Consider the following 16605-nt stretch of genomic DNA (forward strand, 5'->3'; position numbering starts at 1 on the left):
CTCGGCCGCCGCTCCAAGGACTCCGCGGACTCGCGCAGGCGCGATCGGCCGGCGAGGGAGGAGGGAGGGAGGGAGCGGCGGCCGGGCGGCGGGAGGAGCGGGCGCCGCCGCGCGACGAGGCCCCCTGGCGGAGGCGGCCGCCCGGTACAGCACGGGGAGCGGCGCTCGGGGGCGGGGTCTGAGGGCCAGGGGCGGGGACATGCAGATGAGCTCTTAAAGCGGCAGGGCGCTCTCAGGGAGGGTCTGCCCGGGGGCTCGTGGCTCACCCGGCGCTGGAATGGGTGCCAGGATCGAGCGAGGAAGCTCCCAAACCCACGTCTAATGAATCTACACAAAATTTGGGAACGGACAGAGAAAGTAAAAGTATTTCGTTTTTTAGAACGAAATCTCTTTCCTCTAAACGACAGTGAAACGTACATAAATTCAGTTTTTAAGTATTTGAAAACACGAAATCTAAGATATTTCATTTTGGAAAGAATTTCAAGTGACTTGGAATAATTGCTTTCAATTTATTTAATCAGGTAAAAAATGAGCTAGAATATCAAGACGTTTCTATAATTAACACAGTTTAGTCAGAGAATCATAGAATCATTTAGGTTGGAAAGACCTTTAAGATCAAGTCCAACCACAAACCTAGTACTGTCAAGCCCGCCACTAAACCATGTCCCCAAACAACACATCTACGCGTCTTTTGAACACCTTCAGGGATGATGACTCAACAACTTCCCTGGGCAGCCTGTTCCAATACTTGACAACCCTTTCAGTGAAGAATTTTTTCCTGTTGTCCAATCTAAACCACCCCTGGCACAACTTGAGGCCATCTACCTCTTGTCCTATCTCTTGTTACTTGGGAGAAGAGACCAACCCCCACCTGGCTACAACCTCCTTTCAGGTAGTTGGAGATAGTGGTAAAGTTTCCCCTCAGCCTTCTCTTCTCCAGACTAAACAACCCCAGTTCCCTCAGCCGCTCCTCATAAGACCTGTTCTCCAGACCCTTCACCAGCTTCGTTGCCCTTCTCTGGACACGCTCCAGCACCTCAATGTCCTTCTTGTAGTGAGGGGCCCAAAACTGCACACAGTATTCGAGATGTGGCCTCACCAGTGCCCAGTACAGGGGCACGATCACCTCCCTGCTACTGCTGGCCACACTGTTTCTGATACAGGCCAGGATGCTGTTGGCCTTCTTGGCCACCAGGGCACACTGCTGGCTCACGTTCAGCTGGCTGTCAGCCAGCACCCCGAGGTCCTTTTCCACTGGGCAGCTTTCCAGCCCCTCATCCCCAAGCCTGTAGCGCTGCAGGGGGTTGTTGTGACCCAAGTGCAGGACCCGGCACTTGGCCTTGTTGAACCTCATAGCATTGGCCTCAGCCCATCGATCCAGCCTGTCCAGATCCTTCTGCAGAGCCTCTCTACCCTTCAGCAGATCAATACTCCTGCTTAATTTCGTGTCATCTGCAAACTCACTGAGGGTGCACTTGATCCCCTCATCCAGGTCATTGTTAAAGATATTAAATAAGATCAGCCCAAATACCAAGCCCTGGGGAACACCGCTTGTGACCGGTCGCCAACTGGACTGAACTCCATTCGCCACCATTCTTTGGGCCCTGCTATCCAGCCAGTTTTTAACCCAGTGAAGAGTACACCCTTCCAAGCCATGAACAGCCAGTTTCTCCAGGAGAATGCTGTTGGAAATGATGTCAAAGGCTTTACTAAAGCCCAGGTAGACAACACCCACAGCCTTTCCCTCATTCATAAAGCAGGTCACCTTGTCATAGAAGCAGATCAGGTTAGTCAAGCAGGACCTGCCTTTCATCAACCCATGCTGACTGGGCCTGATCATTTGTTTGTCCTGTATGTGCCGCGTGATGGCATTCAAGATGATCTGCTCCATAACCTTCCCCAACACTGAGGTCAGACTGACAGGCTTGTAATTCCCTGGATCCTCCTTCCATCCCTTCTTGTAGATGGGTGTCACGTGCTAACCTCCAGTCAACTGGGACCTCCCTGGTTAGCCAGCACTGCTGGTAAATGATGGAAAGCAGCTTGGTGAGCACTTCTATCAGCTCCCTTAGTACCCATATCCATCCAGACCACCGACTTGTGTCTGTCTAGGTGGTGTAGCAGGCCGCTAACAATTTTGACTTGGATTATGGGGGCTTCATTCTCCTCCCTGTCCCTGTCTTCCAGCTCAGGGGGCTGAGTACCCAGAGAACTGATCTTACTATTAAAGACTGAGGCAAAGAAGGCATTAAGTACCTCAGCCTTTCCTCATCTTTCATCACTATGTTTATCCCTGGCATCCAATAAAGGATGGAGATTCTCCTTAGCCCTTCTTTTGTTGCTGATGTAGTTAAAGAAACATTTTTTGTTGTCTCTTATTGTAGTAGCCAGCTTAATTTCTAGCTATTTATATTCTTCCAGACAATTTGTTCTCTAGAAAGAAAGGGTCCACTCCCCACGATCCTCTGTTATTTGCACTGTGACACATCAGTATTTGAAAACTTAAATCCTTCATTGCCTGTGGAGGAACAGCAATGGGCCAAGACCATTTTCCTTCTATACTGAATTCCACCTGGTTTAGAACATGTGCAATATTCTGTCCAATTTATGATAAAAACATTGAAATGTGGCTTTAGTTAAGTAATATGCAACATAGTTCATGCTACAAATTGCTCATCTTGCCCAAAAGTGAAAGTATTTTCTGTGAAAAAGATTTCTAAAGTTTTCTAGACTTACAATTTCTTGCATAAAATCAAGATTTCCATCAGGTGGCAGTGTTCTGTTATTTCCCATACAGAGAAGCACATCATTGAGCACAAATTTTGGAGATCCCTTAGAAGAGAGGCATAACATTCATAAACACCAGGCTTTCTGATTCGAGCAGACATACTATTTAGAAGAACCAACCTGGGAGAAGAGCAATTCATCCATTAATAAAATAATGTCAGATCTGTTGAAAGTGTGCTAGTTAATGAAGGTTCTGGCACCTAATAACACTGTGTGAAAGAACCTTGGTTCAAAATGAAAGGCCGTATTAAGTGAGCAGGATTCCTCTTCTGTCTTTCTTCATAAGGATTTCTCTGATTGCACCTCCAGCAATACCGGAGACTGAGTGTGCCTGATATTTTTACATCTAAATCCCTAACTCTTAGGCTGGCTAATGAGAAAGCATCCTGGAGTCCCCAACACTTGCAGTGACAGTATCATGGCCCCATCATTTCCTCCCATCCTCACTAATGAGTAGACCAAAGAGAATAAAAAGCAAAAATCCTCCAGCTGTACCTAGCTGGAAGTACTCAGCCAACAGTTTTTAATGCCCCATGGCCTCTCCTCCAGCCGCCCAGCCCTGGTGCGCAGTAGGGTGCCGGAACCCTCCCCTCTGCACAGGCAGCACTCAGCAGTACGTAAGTATTTCTGGGGAAATTACAGTTTTTCAGACATAGATCTAAATGCCACGAGCGTGTCGTTATTGCTAGCAGTGAAGAAAACCATCTTCTGCGACAAGGTATGACTCGAGGGTCTGAAGGACACACCTTGGGCACATCATGTCTTGCTAAGAGTGCAATGTCTGGATGGCAAATGCAAGAACAGGTCGGGGCAGAGCAGGTGGCTGCCCATCCCTGTCTTCCTCTGAGGGGGAAGCCAAATCCCCAGCAGAGCTGCTGGAAAGTCCCATGAGGAAATCTTCACAGCGATGCAGCACTCCTTTGCACTCCCCGTGTCCCAGCCAGAGGGCTCAGATGCAGGTTCATGCTGCACCATGAAGTTTTCTCAAATTAGAGAAGATGCTGATGATTACCCTGGCCACCAAAGGGAAAGGGGCTTGTGTGGTGATTGCTTCAGTATCCAGGAGTAGCAAGAAGGTGTAGGGGACTTGGAGAAATACAGAAGCATCAAAACATGTCTTGGTGGACGGGGGAAAGTGAGGAGGCAAAGGGGCACAGGGGAGTGCAGGGCTGAACCCCTATGTCCTGTTCATTGCAGGCCTGGCAGTCACCTCTGGACACCCTTGGCCATTAACTGTGTGTCACTTGGGGTCGTGATGGCTAGGACTACATTTCTGAACCTTCCTGGGGACTTTGCTGGAATTTGGAGGTTGTTAAAATACTTTGTTGAGGTTTTACATCTCTGAGTAATAAAGACCATAAAGATCAGATCCTCAGTGCATTGCCTTTAGGACTGTGGTAGCTGTAAACCACGATCGCCCAAGTACTTTTTGTTCTATTGCTCCTGGCATGACTCTACCTCACCTTTGGTTGTGGCACTCCTTTCATGAACATTGAGGTTACGGTACCTGGGTACACTCCTGCTTTTTATTGCATTCATTAGTTTGCATGAAATGTCCCCTTGCAGCAAAGCAGGCTTTCAAGGATCCCAGGCTGCATTAGGCAAAGTGTTGCCAGCAGGTGGAGGGAGGTGACCCTTCCCTCTGGTCAGCACTGGTGAGACACAGCTGGATCACTGGGTCCAGTTCTGGGCTTCACAGTACAGGAGACACATGGATGTACTGGAGAGGGTCCAACGAAGGGCCACAGACATTACGAAGTGTCAGGAACACCCCTCCTATGAGGGAAGACTGAGGGAACTGAAACACAGAAAATTCCCTCTGAACATCAGGAAACATCTTTTCACTGTGAGGGTGACCGAGCACTGGCACAGGTTGCCCAGGGAGGTTGTGGAGTCTCCATCCTTGGAGGTATACAAAAGTCATCCAGACATGGTCTTGCGGAACCAGCTCTAGGTGATCCTGCTTGAGCAAGGGGTTGGAGAAGATGTCCTCCAGAGGTCCCTTCCAACCTCAACCACTCTGTGATTCTGTGTCAGGAAAATAAACTGCATCATGAAGTCTTCTGGTCAGCTGCCCTAAGAACAAGAGACTTGGAGCTGAGGAGGAAAGGTGCAGGCACATACTGAAGTCAACAGAGGGCATGACTGCGTAGACTAATGGAGATCTGCAAGAACATTTTTGAAAGAAGTACATGTAAAAACCTAGAGCAGTATATTTCTTTGAAATACTGAATATTTTCTTACATTATGAATGGCATTTTTACAAATATGCCTATGCACACATGTTTATTTGTACACATCAAGATTATCAAATTATCAGTCTAGACAGAATATTACACCGGTTCTGATGTGGGAAAACAGAACTGGAACACATACCACACTGCATCCAAGGATTGGATGGTGGCCATCAGTGTCTTGTACCTTGCAAAGCCATATTTCACAAAACATTTTCAGATGATTCCTTATATCTTTGGTAAATCCTTTTGGCAAACTCTTCTCTTGTAAGGTATTTCCAGAAAGAGGCAGGGGTGGCATTTTGTTCTGCACCCTTGTCCAAAGCAGGGTACTGTACTGCTTTCCAAACTGCTCAGCTTACTGCTCTGCTTACAAATCTTCCTATCACTCAGACATTAAAGCAAGATGAGTAGAGAAGTAGAGAGAAAGCTATGGCAAGTCCATGACCTCTGTTTGAGGTTCCGTACCAATATGTGGGCAATATGGGATAAATAGGAAAGAGGAAGGCAAGTGGGATAGGGTGAAATGCAAAACAGCAGCATACCTCAGATTCACTGAAAAGGCAGGACAAGGGTCTTGAAAGCATATCAGGAATCCTGGTATGTACTCCGTTCTGCAGGCATTTTACAAAGATCTGTGGCTTCCAAATGCTTGCAGGAGAGTTAAATGATCAGGACATTCCTCTGCTAGCTGGAGCTCTGAAGGAGCACACGTAGGTGAGCAGGGGGTCAGGGAGGCTGAAGTGCTGCATTTTTGAGCCAAAGGGAAGTTAGACAGGAGTCCCAGACCCTACAAAGGGCTCCAGAGCTGGGTCTGGTGGCAGGACCCATTTGAGTTCGGTGGCAGGACCCATTTGGGTTCTCTCACACTACATGGTGACCACAAAAAAGGGCATTGGTCCAAGCTGTAACTATGGCATACCTAAGGCCTCATGAAACACCTGGCACTCTGCCCCTGACAGTTGGCTTGTGAGTGAGGTTCAATGCAGCTGCCTCACCTGAGGCAGTGACTCTTCTTTGCATTTAAATGTTAGGCACCTAGTGAAGCCACCCTCCTAAAGCAAGTACCTAAAATTCCCTGGGGGGTCAGCAGGTGCCTTTGAAAATAAGCACCCAGGAGATCCTGTCTGCCTATCTTATATGCATGCACCAAGGCAAACACAATCTTCCTTGGGGCTTTCAAGAATTCCAGCCTCTGCTTTTACTATACAGGGAAAGTGAGCTATCAAGGAAGGACTTGTCTCACCTCACTGCAGCTGTCAAGGCTGGACATCTGGTTTAGCAGGTCTAACACAAGGCTAGTCTTCTGGGTTCCTACGGGAGATGCAGCAAGACTGTCAAATTGAGAGGTATATTCATCCTGTCCCAAGACAGGTGTCAAGGATTGCCCTCCAACAGCTGACTGCAGCGCTGCCATCCACTGAGCCGAGAGGCACCCAAGTGACCTACATTAAGCATCTAACTTTGAGACAGTTGCATTGAGTTTGTGTGGCAAGGTTTTGGTAGTGGGGGCCCTACAGCAGTGGATTCTGTGAGAAGCTGCTACAAGTTTCCCCTATGTCTTATAGAGCCGATGCCAGCTGGCTCCAAGATGGACCTGCCACTGGCCAAGGCCAAGCCAATCAGCAGCGGTGGTAGCGCCTCTGTGGTAACGTGTTTAAGAAGCGGAAACAGTTACTGCACAACAGCAATTGCGGCTGGAGAGAGGAGTGAGAACATGTCAGAGAAACAACTCTGCAGCCACCAAGGTCAGTGAAGGAGGAGGAGGAGGTGCTCCAGGTACTGGAGCAGAAATTCCCCTGCAGCCCATGGTGAAGACCATGGTGAGGCAGGCTGTCCCCCTGCAGCCCATGGAGGTCCGCAGTGGAGCAGAAGTCTGTCTGCAGCCCGTGGAGGACCCCACGGAGCAGGTGGATGCCTGAAGGGGGTTGTGACCCCACGCTGGAGCAGCTCCTGGCAGGACTTGAGGACCTGTGGAGAGAGGAGCCCACACCGGAGCAGGTTTGCTGGCAGGACTTGAGACCCCATGGGGGACCCACATTGGAGGAATCTGTTCCTGAAGGACTGCACCCCATGGAAGGGACCCACGCTGGAGCAGTTCGTGAAGAACTGCAGCCTGTGGGAAGGACACCACGTTGAAGCAGAAGAAGAGTGTGAGGAGTCCTCCCCATGAGGAGGAAGGAGTGGCAGAGATAATGTGTGATGAACTGACAGCAGCCCCCGTTACCCATCTCCCTGTGCCGATCAGGGTGGGGGAGGTAGAGAAATCAGGAATAAAGTTAAGCCTGAGAAGAAGGGAGGGGTGGAGGGAAGATGTTTTTAAGATTTGGTTGTATTTCTCATTACTCTCCTCTGATTTGATTGGTAAAAAATTAAATTAATTTCTCCAAGTCGAGTGTTTTGCCCATGATGGTAATTGGTGAGTGGTCTCTCCCTGTCCTTATCTTGACCCGTGAGCCTTTCGTTATATTTTCTCTCCCCTGTCCAACTGAGGAGGGGAGTGATAGAGCAGCTTTGGTGGGCACCTGGTGCCCAGACAGGGTCAACCCACCACAACAGTCAAAGCTGGTGGGAAAAATCTCAACCCATTTATGAGGAAGTGCCTCCACAGGCATGGAGAATTTGGGTGCTACCTAGTTAGCCATCTTGGGCAGTTCAACTGTGTCCTGCCCTGGGCGTCCCAGGGACAAAACTGCTGCTGCCCCTCAAAGGATGCAGAGATTAAACTCCCTATAGGCATCAGCTTGCTCAACTTTATCAAGCCTGTGCTGCAGAAAGAAAGTGGGATCTCTATGTCTGATGTCCTTCCCTCCAATTTCCTTCCATCTCTCTTGCTCCTGGGCATTAATTATTTTAGCAGTGAGTGGCTTTGCATATCAGTAACTTGGTGTACCTTGCAAAATTCTGTTCTCTGCACATTATTCAGTTCTGAAAATTTGTGACCTTCTAGCTAGAGAGTTGACTATGGATGAGGCTGATGCAGTGTAAGAAAGCCTTGAACATGTCAAAAAGTCTGCATTATTTCTAGTAGGTTATGCAAAAGAAAAAAATCATTCGCTGCAAGATACAATTATGCAGTGCTTGTAATTCAAAGACTTTGCAATGGGAATTAGGATAGGATTATGTATTACTGATGTTTTCCTTTTCCTATGCTCAGTTGTCATTGTCCATTTAAACTTCTTAATATACATTTATACCAGAGCTGATCATAAAGTGCTGGTTAATTTTCACACTTAAAAAAAAAAAGCACCCTCATTTGTTTTAAGCTTCCAGTTAAATTTTCAGGGTTTTAACAAAAATCAAACCCAAAACTACAAGTATTTCGTATTACTTAAACACCTGTAAAACTCATTGATTCTATTGTTGTTAAAAAACTTGTAAATCTAGATGGAGGTGGAAAGCTTCCATGTTAACTAAAATCTCACTTTTGTCCCTAAACAAGGCCATTAAAAATACAGCAACTATGTCGTATTTCATTTTATTCAATTCCAAAAGCTCTGGCAAACAAGGTAATTAAAATAAACATAAATCCTAAATAACAAGGTAATTTACTTGCAGACACCCTTCAAGACATATGTACTATCTCAAGAAAATGACACACTTCTACTCAGGGGGTGGGGTTTCTCGTGCTCTGCTCTCCTAATCAGGATCTGGCCTTTAAATCCCCTGAGCAAGGAGGTTTTGTGACTAAGGGTATTTTGCACCAGAGATCAGGGACATTTTCTGTGTTCAGACAGAAAATCTTCCAAGTAATAAATTAATTCCCATTGTTAGACCATCTTGGCTTTATGAAAGTCAAAGTTCTCCCTGAAGCACAATGTTATTGTGCAGCTTGGAGCTTTCTCAGTGATAACAGAGTGATAAACAGAGCGTATTTCCTGCACCTAAGATCGCTCCTGAGTTAACATTGTAAGCACTGCATGGTACCTGGATGGGAGAATGTCCTGATCCAGCACAGCAAATCAACTGACACCATGAAAGTGAAGGTGCATGCACCATGCTAATCTGCAGTTTGCCCTTTAAGAACTGGAATTGATACAGCTTAGTTATATTAACATTACTGTTTGCTTTTGATGTTGTGTTCTAGTCTGTTAATATAGTACACTATAACAAAGGCGTGCGTCTGGGAGGACTAATCCCATGATACAGTGTAGGCTGAGTTCCAGCTGTCAAGAAAGCAGCTCTGGAGAAACAGGCCTGGCTGTCCTGGTGGACACCAAGTTGATCACGAGCCAACAATGTGCCCTGGCAGCAAAGAAGGCACACAGCCTCCTGGGCTGCATGAGCAAAGGTGGAGCCAGCAGGTCAAGAAAGGGGATTATTTCTCTCTGTTCAGTGCTTGTGGGACTACATCTAAAGGTCTGCATCCAGTTTTGGCTCCCCGGTGCAAGAAAACATGGTGATACAGGCAACAGGCACAAGTTGGTGCACTCATGTGTGCTGTGCTCTTGTTCTCGGCACCTGCCCAGACATCCTGGAGGCTATCTCACCTGGAGCTCCAAGGAGATTTTACAACACTGTTGGCTACCTATTCCTTAGCTCTGGCATCGTTATTGTTAGAAAGTTTCACATCTATTTTAGATGTACCCTGGGCTGGCTACTCTATCAAAGACAACATTTTAGCAGTTTGATAAAATTTGTTCCTGAAAAATGTTGTTCATAGTTGCTTATCTCTTTGTTACCTTCAAGGTGCTAAAATTTATGTTAAATGTTGAAGGTCTCAGATTTCCTTGGTTTTCCTTTCTCCTTCAGCTAAAAATAAAGTAAATCCTTTCACACTCAGCAAGCCTCCAACGTTCCATCCTCCTCCAGGTCTCTGAAGTCAGTCAGAGGTTGCTTCTCTGACTTAAGTGTTCCAGGATTAATTTCATCAAGTCCTGATAACCCGGGGGCCTTTACTTGCAGTCTATAAGCGAAAGACTATGAGCAAAAACTTTACATATACATTTTGTGTTTACTGTTAGAATATATAGAATAGAGAAAGAAGAGGTTAAATAATATTCAGACAACCTAAAATTATATACGACTAGTCTAGACACTAAGAATTGGTGTTTCAGCAATGAAGAAATGTAGTTTTCCAGGTAGTAAAACAACGTCAAGCCAAATGTTGCCTGAAACTACTTGTACATAAGTGTAAGAAAAGGAAGGAGACTAAGAAGCATGCAGAAAAAATGAAGATTAAACCAAATAAAGCCAGCATGACTTGCATTACGAAGTGATCAAGCAGAGAGGTCTCTGCTTTAACATGTAGTACATTGCACTGTTTTGGCTGGAATAGAGCCAATTTTCTTCATAGCAGGTAGTATGGGGTTATGTTCTGAATTTGTGCTGGAAACAGTGTTGATAACACAGGGATGTTTCAGCTATTGCTGAGCAGTGCTTACCCAGAGCCAAGGCCTTTTCTGCTCCTCACACCACCCCACCAGCGAGTGGGCTCGGGGTGCACAAGGAGTTGGGAGGGGACACAGCTGGGACAGCTGACCCCAACTGACCAAAGGGATACTCCGTACCATATGATGTTGTGCTCAGCAATGAAAGCTGGGGGAAGAAGGAGAAAAGGGGGGCATTTGGAGTGATAGCATTTGTCTTCCCAAGTAACCATGATGTGTTATGGAGCCCTGCTTTCCTGGAGATGTCTGAACACCTGCTTGCCAACGGGAAGCAGGGAATGAATTCCTTGTTTTGCTTTGCTTGTGTGCACAGCTTTCCTTTACATATTGAACAGTCTATCTCAACCCACAAGTTTTCATACTTTTACCCCACTGATTCTCTCCCACATCCCACTGGATGGAGGAGTGAGCATGTGGCTGAGTGGGACTTAGCTGCTGGCTGGGGTTAAATCGCAACATACGTACATACGAGAGTGGATTTGTATAGCAAAGCAGTTGGTGCTGAAGACCTGAAACCCACATTTCAGTGTTTTTCTTTATTTTGAATGAGCTGTAGCCTGGCTCTGTTGAACTCCCCTTTGCAGCTGCTCTCTGGAAGCACCCCTGGAGCACATCTTCCCATTTGTTCCCATACCCAGGAATCTGGTTCATGCAGTCTGAGGCTGCTCCACCGTGCAATTCAAAGCAGAAGAATGGGAGATGATCAAGAGATTTGCTACAAAATTGGTCTTGTGTTCTGAATCAATATACTGATGTAGGTGCTTCCAGTGAGACTGCAGGATGAGGCTGCAGGTGCTCAAATAAAATAAATAAATGGCAGAAAGTTTGGAAATGGCACTGAAAGAGAAGAGGTAATTTAGAGAGACTCAAAATCATGTACTAGCTTACAAACTCCACCTTTAGGAAGAGCATACATAGCAGAGAAGATGATCATGATAGATTACTCATACTGATGCCACAAAAGGAAAGAATAATAATCCTAAACTGGCCACAGGGCTATCTTTAGAGGTTTGCTGCACAACTAATGTTAATTACTATTCCTCCCCAGCCAGGGGGGGAAGGAACCCACATTTTGAAGCCAAAAACGTAAACTTCGCCTTCTCTCTACATCTTAACACATGGTCTCATTGTCATTAACACATTAACATGGAGATGGGCTAGGAGCTGCCTGGAAAGTTTTTTTCCCCTCTGTTTAGGGTCCCTGGCTTTCAGTGCATGAAAGCAGACAGTGCTGCTGTCCTGGTTTTGCTCAGATAGGATCTTAGGCCAGCCATGGTATGCAGGCGGTTAGCAGTTTCAAGCTGGCCAGGTGCTCAGGCTAGGAGGGGCAAAAGCCAGGGCAGCTGACCCAAACTGGCTAACAGGTGTATCTCATACCATAAATGTCAGGCTCATTATAAAAGAGGAAGTTTGCTGAGGATGGGGAGTAGATGTTTCCTCCTCTTCTGGCTTGCTCCTGTACCTAAGGACTGGTCTCCTGTTGATTGTGACCACTGCACAGTCATTGGGCTGAGTATAACTCTGTATGTTTTTTGTTGGCATTGGTGCTGTTTTGTTAAATCTGTTGTCACTTCAACCAATGTGTCTCCTCTTCTTCTCCTAGTTCCCCTTCTTAGCTGGGGAGAAGTTGTCAGAAGATAGAGCAACTGCTACAGTTTAGCCCCAGATATGGACAATTTATTTGGCACCCAGTGTTTACTTGGGACCCAACTTAAACAGCTCACCTGGGGGAACTACAGACCTCTAATTTGAGAGTCTCTAAAGGTTGAAGTTTTAACAGATTTGACTGAGTCACTGCAAGCATTCATCATGTTGGTGTGGGTTGGATGGTCATTGGGGGGAATTCTCTGGTATTTGATGTTAGAATTTCTTTTGGAGCTATGTGTGGCTTTTCTGCTGCTTGTTATTGATTTTCTGTAGTTTATTGCTTCTGAGCATGGTGTTAGAGGTGCTGCTCTGCTAGGTAGTTTGGCATTATCTTATGGTGTTATAAGTTCTCCTGTCATTACACCAGTTCCTATGGAATAGTAGTGGACAAAGAAGCAGGAGTACACTTGGGATGCTTCCACCACTATGTTCGTATTATCAGGTCTTTTAAATGTCTTTCAGTTCTTGGTCTTGCTTAAAGTAAAACATTAGTATAGGGGTGGGCACTCTGTAGTTGCCACAACCCCTGCAACAGGCCCTGCAGCTACTTCAGCCCCCATGAGAAGCCCTGCAGCTACTTGGACCCCAGGGGTGGGTGATGCAGATGATCTAGGGATTCAGTCAGTGCTGGTATTGGTCACTCCTGTACAGAAGAAGAAATACACAAAAAGAGATGGTTGTGAAGGTCTCTCAGGGACATCACAGGAGGAAAGACTAGAGATAACCACTGTATCTCTATCCCTGAGTGAGCTGCAAGATATACAGAAAGATTATAGCTGTCATGAAGGTGAGCAACTTGTTACTGGGCTGCTCCGATGCTGGGATAACAGAGCCAATGGTCTGGAATTAAACAGTAGAGGAGCCAAGTCAGTGGGATGACTGGCTAGAGGAATGCATATTGATGGGGGTCTTGAAAAACAGACGTAGCCCCTCAGCCTCTGGAGACAACTCCTATCATATGTTAAGAACAGATATCAATTTAGGGATGACATCATATACTGCCCAGGCAGGTGGAAAACCATTGAGAGTCGTTAAGAATCTGAGGGAAATAGCTGTGTGAGAGCCAACTGCTTCTGACCTGGACAACCTGCAAACCCCCTTAGATCCAGATGCACTTGGGGTTACCAGACCATACGGCACATGTGGGTACTGAGTGCACTGTTGTGTGCTAACTCAGTGTTATTTGACTGTGAAGAAAATGAGGCACCAACCCATATGGCTGACATAAATAATAAAATGCAACAATATACAGACAGTTTCTCTTTCTCCCCATGTGTCAATGTCTCAGCTGTGAAAAACTCTGCCATATTTGCTGAACTGCTCAGTAAGGTGTTGGGAAAATTGTCCCGAAGGGAGGGTAGGTTCCACTCCCTACCTGTTCCAACAAACGTCTCTGTCTTGTGCTCTCCTGCAAGACTTGGTCAAGAAAGACAGTACACATCATGAGCCACCCTGTGTTTTTTTTCTGCGTAACCATGAAGAAGACACAAGAAAATGGGATGGAAATTCTACCTTGGTTTTACAGGCATACATGTGGGAGTTGCAAAGTAAAACAGTCACAAAAGGGGGCTCTTCCAGGAAAAGTGCTGCTCCAGTTCCCAGTGGGCAACCTACCAGACAGCATAGGAGGACTTTAGATCCTCATTTGAGATGTGTATAATGATGATGGAGGTCTAGTCCATATGAGCTGCTTGGACCCATATGTTGACAACAGGCACCCTGTTCAAAATTAGAGGGCCCCTGCTTCCAGCCAGGTGGAGGAAAGGGATAACCATGTTTATCAGACTGTACGGATTCAATGGCCTGGCATGTCACAACCACAGAAGTATGAGGCTCTAGTGGACAAGGCACCCTAATGCCATCATACTACAAAGGGACAGAATCCATTAGTATGTCTGGAGTGACAGGGGCATCCCAAGAACTAACTGTATTGGAAGCTTAGGTGAGTCTGACTGGGAATGGGTGGCAAAAGCACCCTATTTTGATTGGCCCAGATGCTCCATGCATTCTTGGCATGGTTTACCTCAGGAGTGGGTATTCTGAGGACCCAAGGGTGTACCAGTGGGTGTTTTGGGGTAGTGGCTGTGAAGACAGAAGAAATTAAACAGATGTGTACCTTGCCTGGTTTATCAAAGGACCCTTCTGTTGTGGGGCTGCTGAGGGTCAAAGAACAAAAGGTGCCCATTGCTACTACAATGGTGCACTGGCAACAATACCACACTAATCAAGACTCCCTGATCCCATCCATGAGCTGATCCAACAACTAGAGAGCCAAAGAGTAATCAGCAAGACACACTTGCCCTTTAACAGGCCTTTCTGGCCAGTGTGGAAGTCCAATGGACAGTGGAGACTGTCAGTGGACTATCATGGCCTGAATGAAGTCACACCACCACTGAGTGCTGCTGTGGCAGACATACTAGAACTGCAGTATGAACTGGGGTCAAAAGCAGCCAAGTGGTACACCACTACTGATATTGCTAATGTGTTCTCTCTATTCCTTTGGCAGCAGAGTGCAGGCCACAGTTTGCTTTCACCTGGAGGGCTGTCCAGTACACCTGGCATTTGTCCCAGGGGTGGAAGCACAGTCCCACCACTTGCCGTGGACTGGTTCAGTCTGCACTAGAAAAGGGTGGAGCTCCTGAACATTTGCAATATGCTGATGACATTATTGTGTGGGGTAATACAGCAGAAGTTTTTGAGAAAGGGGAGAAAGTAATCCAAATTCTTCTGGAAGCCAGTTTTGCCCTCAAAAGAAGCAAGGTCAAGGGACCTGCGTGAGAAATCCAGCTTTTAGGACTTAAATGGCAAGATGGGTGTTGTCATATTCAGATAGACACTACTAACAAAACATCTGTGTCTCCACCAGCTAATAAGAGACACAAGTTTTCTTAGGTGACATGGGTTTCTGGTGAACACATATTCCAGACTACAGTTGGATTGTGAGCACTCTGTATGAAGTGACTCAAAAGAATAATTTTAAATGGGGCCCCGAGCAATGACAGGCCTTTGAACAAATCAAGCAGGAGATTGTTCGTGCAGTAGCCCTTGAGCATAGTCAGAAGTGAGCCAGTAAAATGAAGACAAATACAAAAAATATTGGATACAAGCTGCAGAGCAGAAAAGAGGATGTGGAGCAGTTTATATGCAACAAGTCAGACTGGCGTGTGTTCTGCTATCAGCATCTAAATTAACCAGTTTTAGCCAGTTCAGGTATGCCTGCATGAGTGGGAGTGAAGTGCAGCCCTATTCCTAAGCATAGCTTCAGGGTGATAGGAGTGCCTGGATAAGCTCAGAAGGCTCGCTTTCTTTGGGAAGGTGATGTCTTTGGACCTTCGAAGCTGGTCTCAAGTAGTGTGTGTATTTAAAAAAAAAAAAAAGGCACCCAGAAGGGTAATAATCCTCTGCCAGCTGCTGGGCTAAGATTTGTCCCCACTGCCCTGCTGAGTCATCAGATGCTCCAACATCCCAAAGTCACCAAACAGTAGCGTAATTTGTCAGCATCTGTGAGGACTCCACATCTGCTCCTTCTGCAGTATTAAGGAATCTTTATTTTGGAGGTTTTTCACTCCCTCTAGTGCCCTTACTAACTTGGGCGTATTTAGACATTGATTCAGTAAGACCCTAAAACATGGGTTAAAATTAACTTATTTTCTCTATCAGTTTGTCCTAGAGGGATATCTTCATGGCTCACCAGAGATATTACTACATCCATTTCTCTTGCAGAATCTGCCATCCAAGGTGACTTACGTCTTTCTGCATTTGGAACTAAATTTAGAGTAACTGTGCTGTAACCCAACTCCAGATTTCCCGTGCCCATGGTTCAAGCATATTTAGTCTGCCTCTCTCTAAAATAACTTATCTCCCTCCAGAGGGAGCTGAGGGAACTTTGAAAACTCCAAAGGTACCTGGGCTGGGGAAGGATTGGGACTACAGACTGGGCATTGAGTTGCCACCCAAAGGCTGCTTCCAGTGCTGCTGGGGGAAGCCTAGTGGTAGAGATTAATTTCAAAGCTTTTGCTTTGATGTTGTTCCTCCAACGTAATTTATGCTGTAAAACTGTGATCTGACTCTGTCAAGGGGAGATCTAGTAGGTTTACTTGGAAAACTGCAGAGCAGACTCACAGTGTCTGTCTTTGCTGTTAGTTGCCAAGTTTCCACTTACCTTTTCCCTCTTCTCCTTACTGTTCCTTTTCTGTCTATTCCTCAGTCAAGCTACACATTATCACCTTTGCTGTGGGGCAAAGGACACACCAACAATGCACAGTAGAGGTGTCAGGGTGTTGGAGAGGGAAGTAGGACCTCCCTATTAGCACCCACAGCCCTGTAGATCAGCCCAGCTCACCTGACTGAGCTGATCTAGGAGGCCACTGTCAGCTCAGCAAACACAGGAGTTGCCTTATCACACTGGATCAGAATCTTCATTGCTCTGTCATGACCCAAAATAGACAGATGTTGGAAATCCATCTTCTGTTCCTGAAGCTCTCTAACCTTTTCAAATCCACCTTTAGTGGCACCTGCCACTGCATACCAAGGATAATGTTCTTTAG

This window comes from Leptosomus discolor, chromosome 1 (genome assembly GCF_034619465.1).
Source record: "Leptosomus discolor isolate bLepDis1 chromosome 1, bLepDis1.hap2, whole genome shotgun sequence".
In the NCBI taxonomy this organism is placed as follows: Eukaryota; Metazoa; Chordata; class Aves; order Leptosomiformes; family Leptosomidae; genus Leptosomus; species Leptosomus discolor.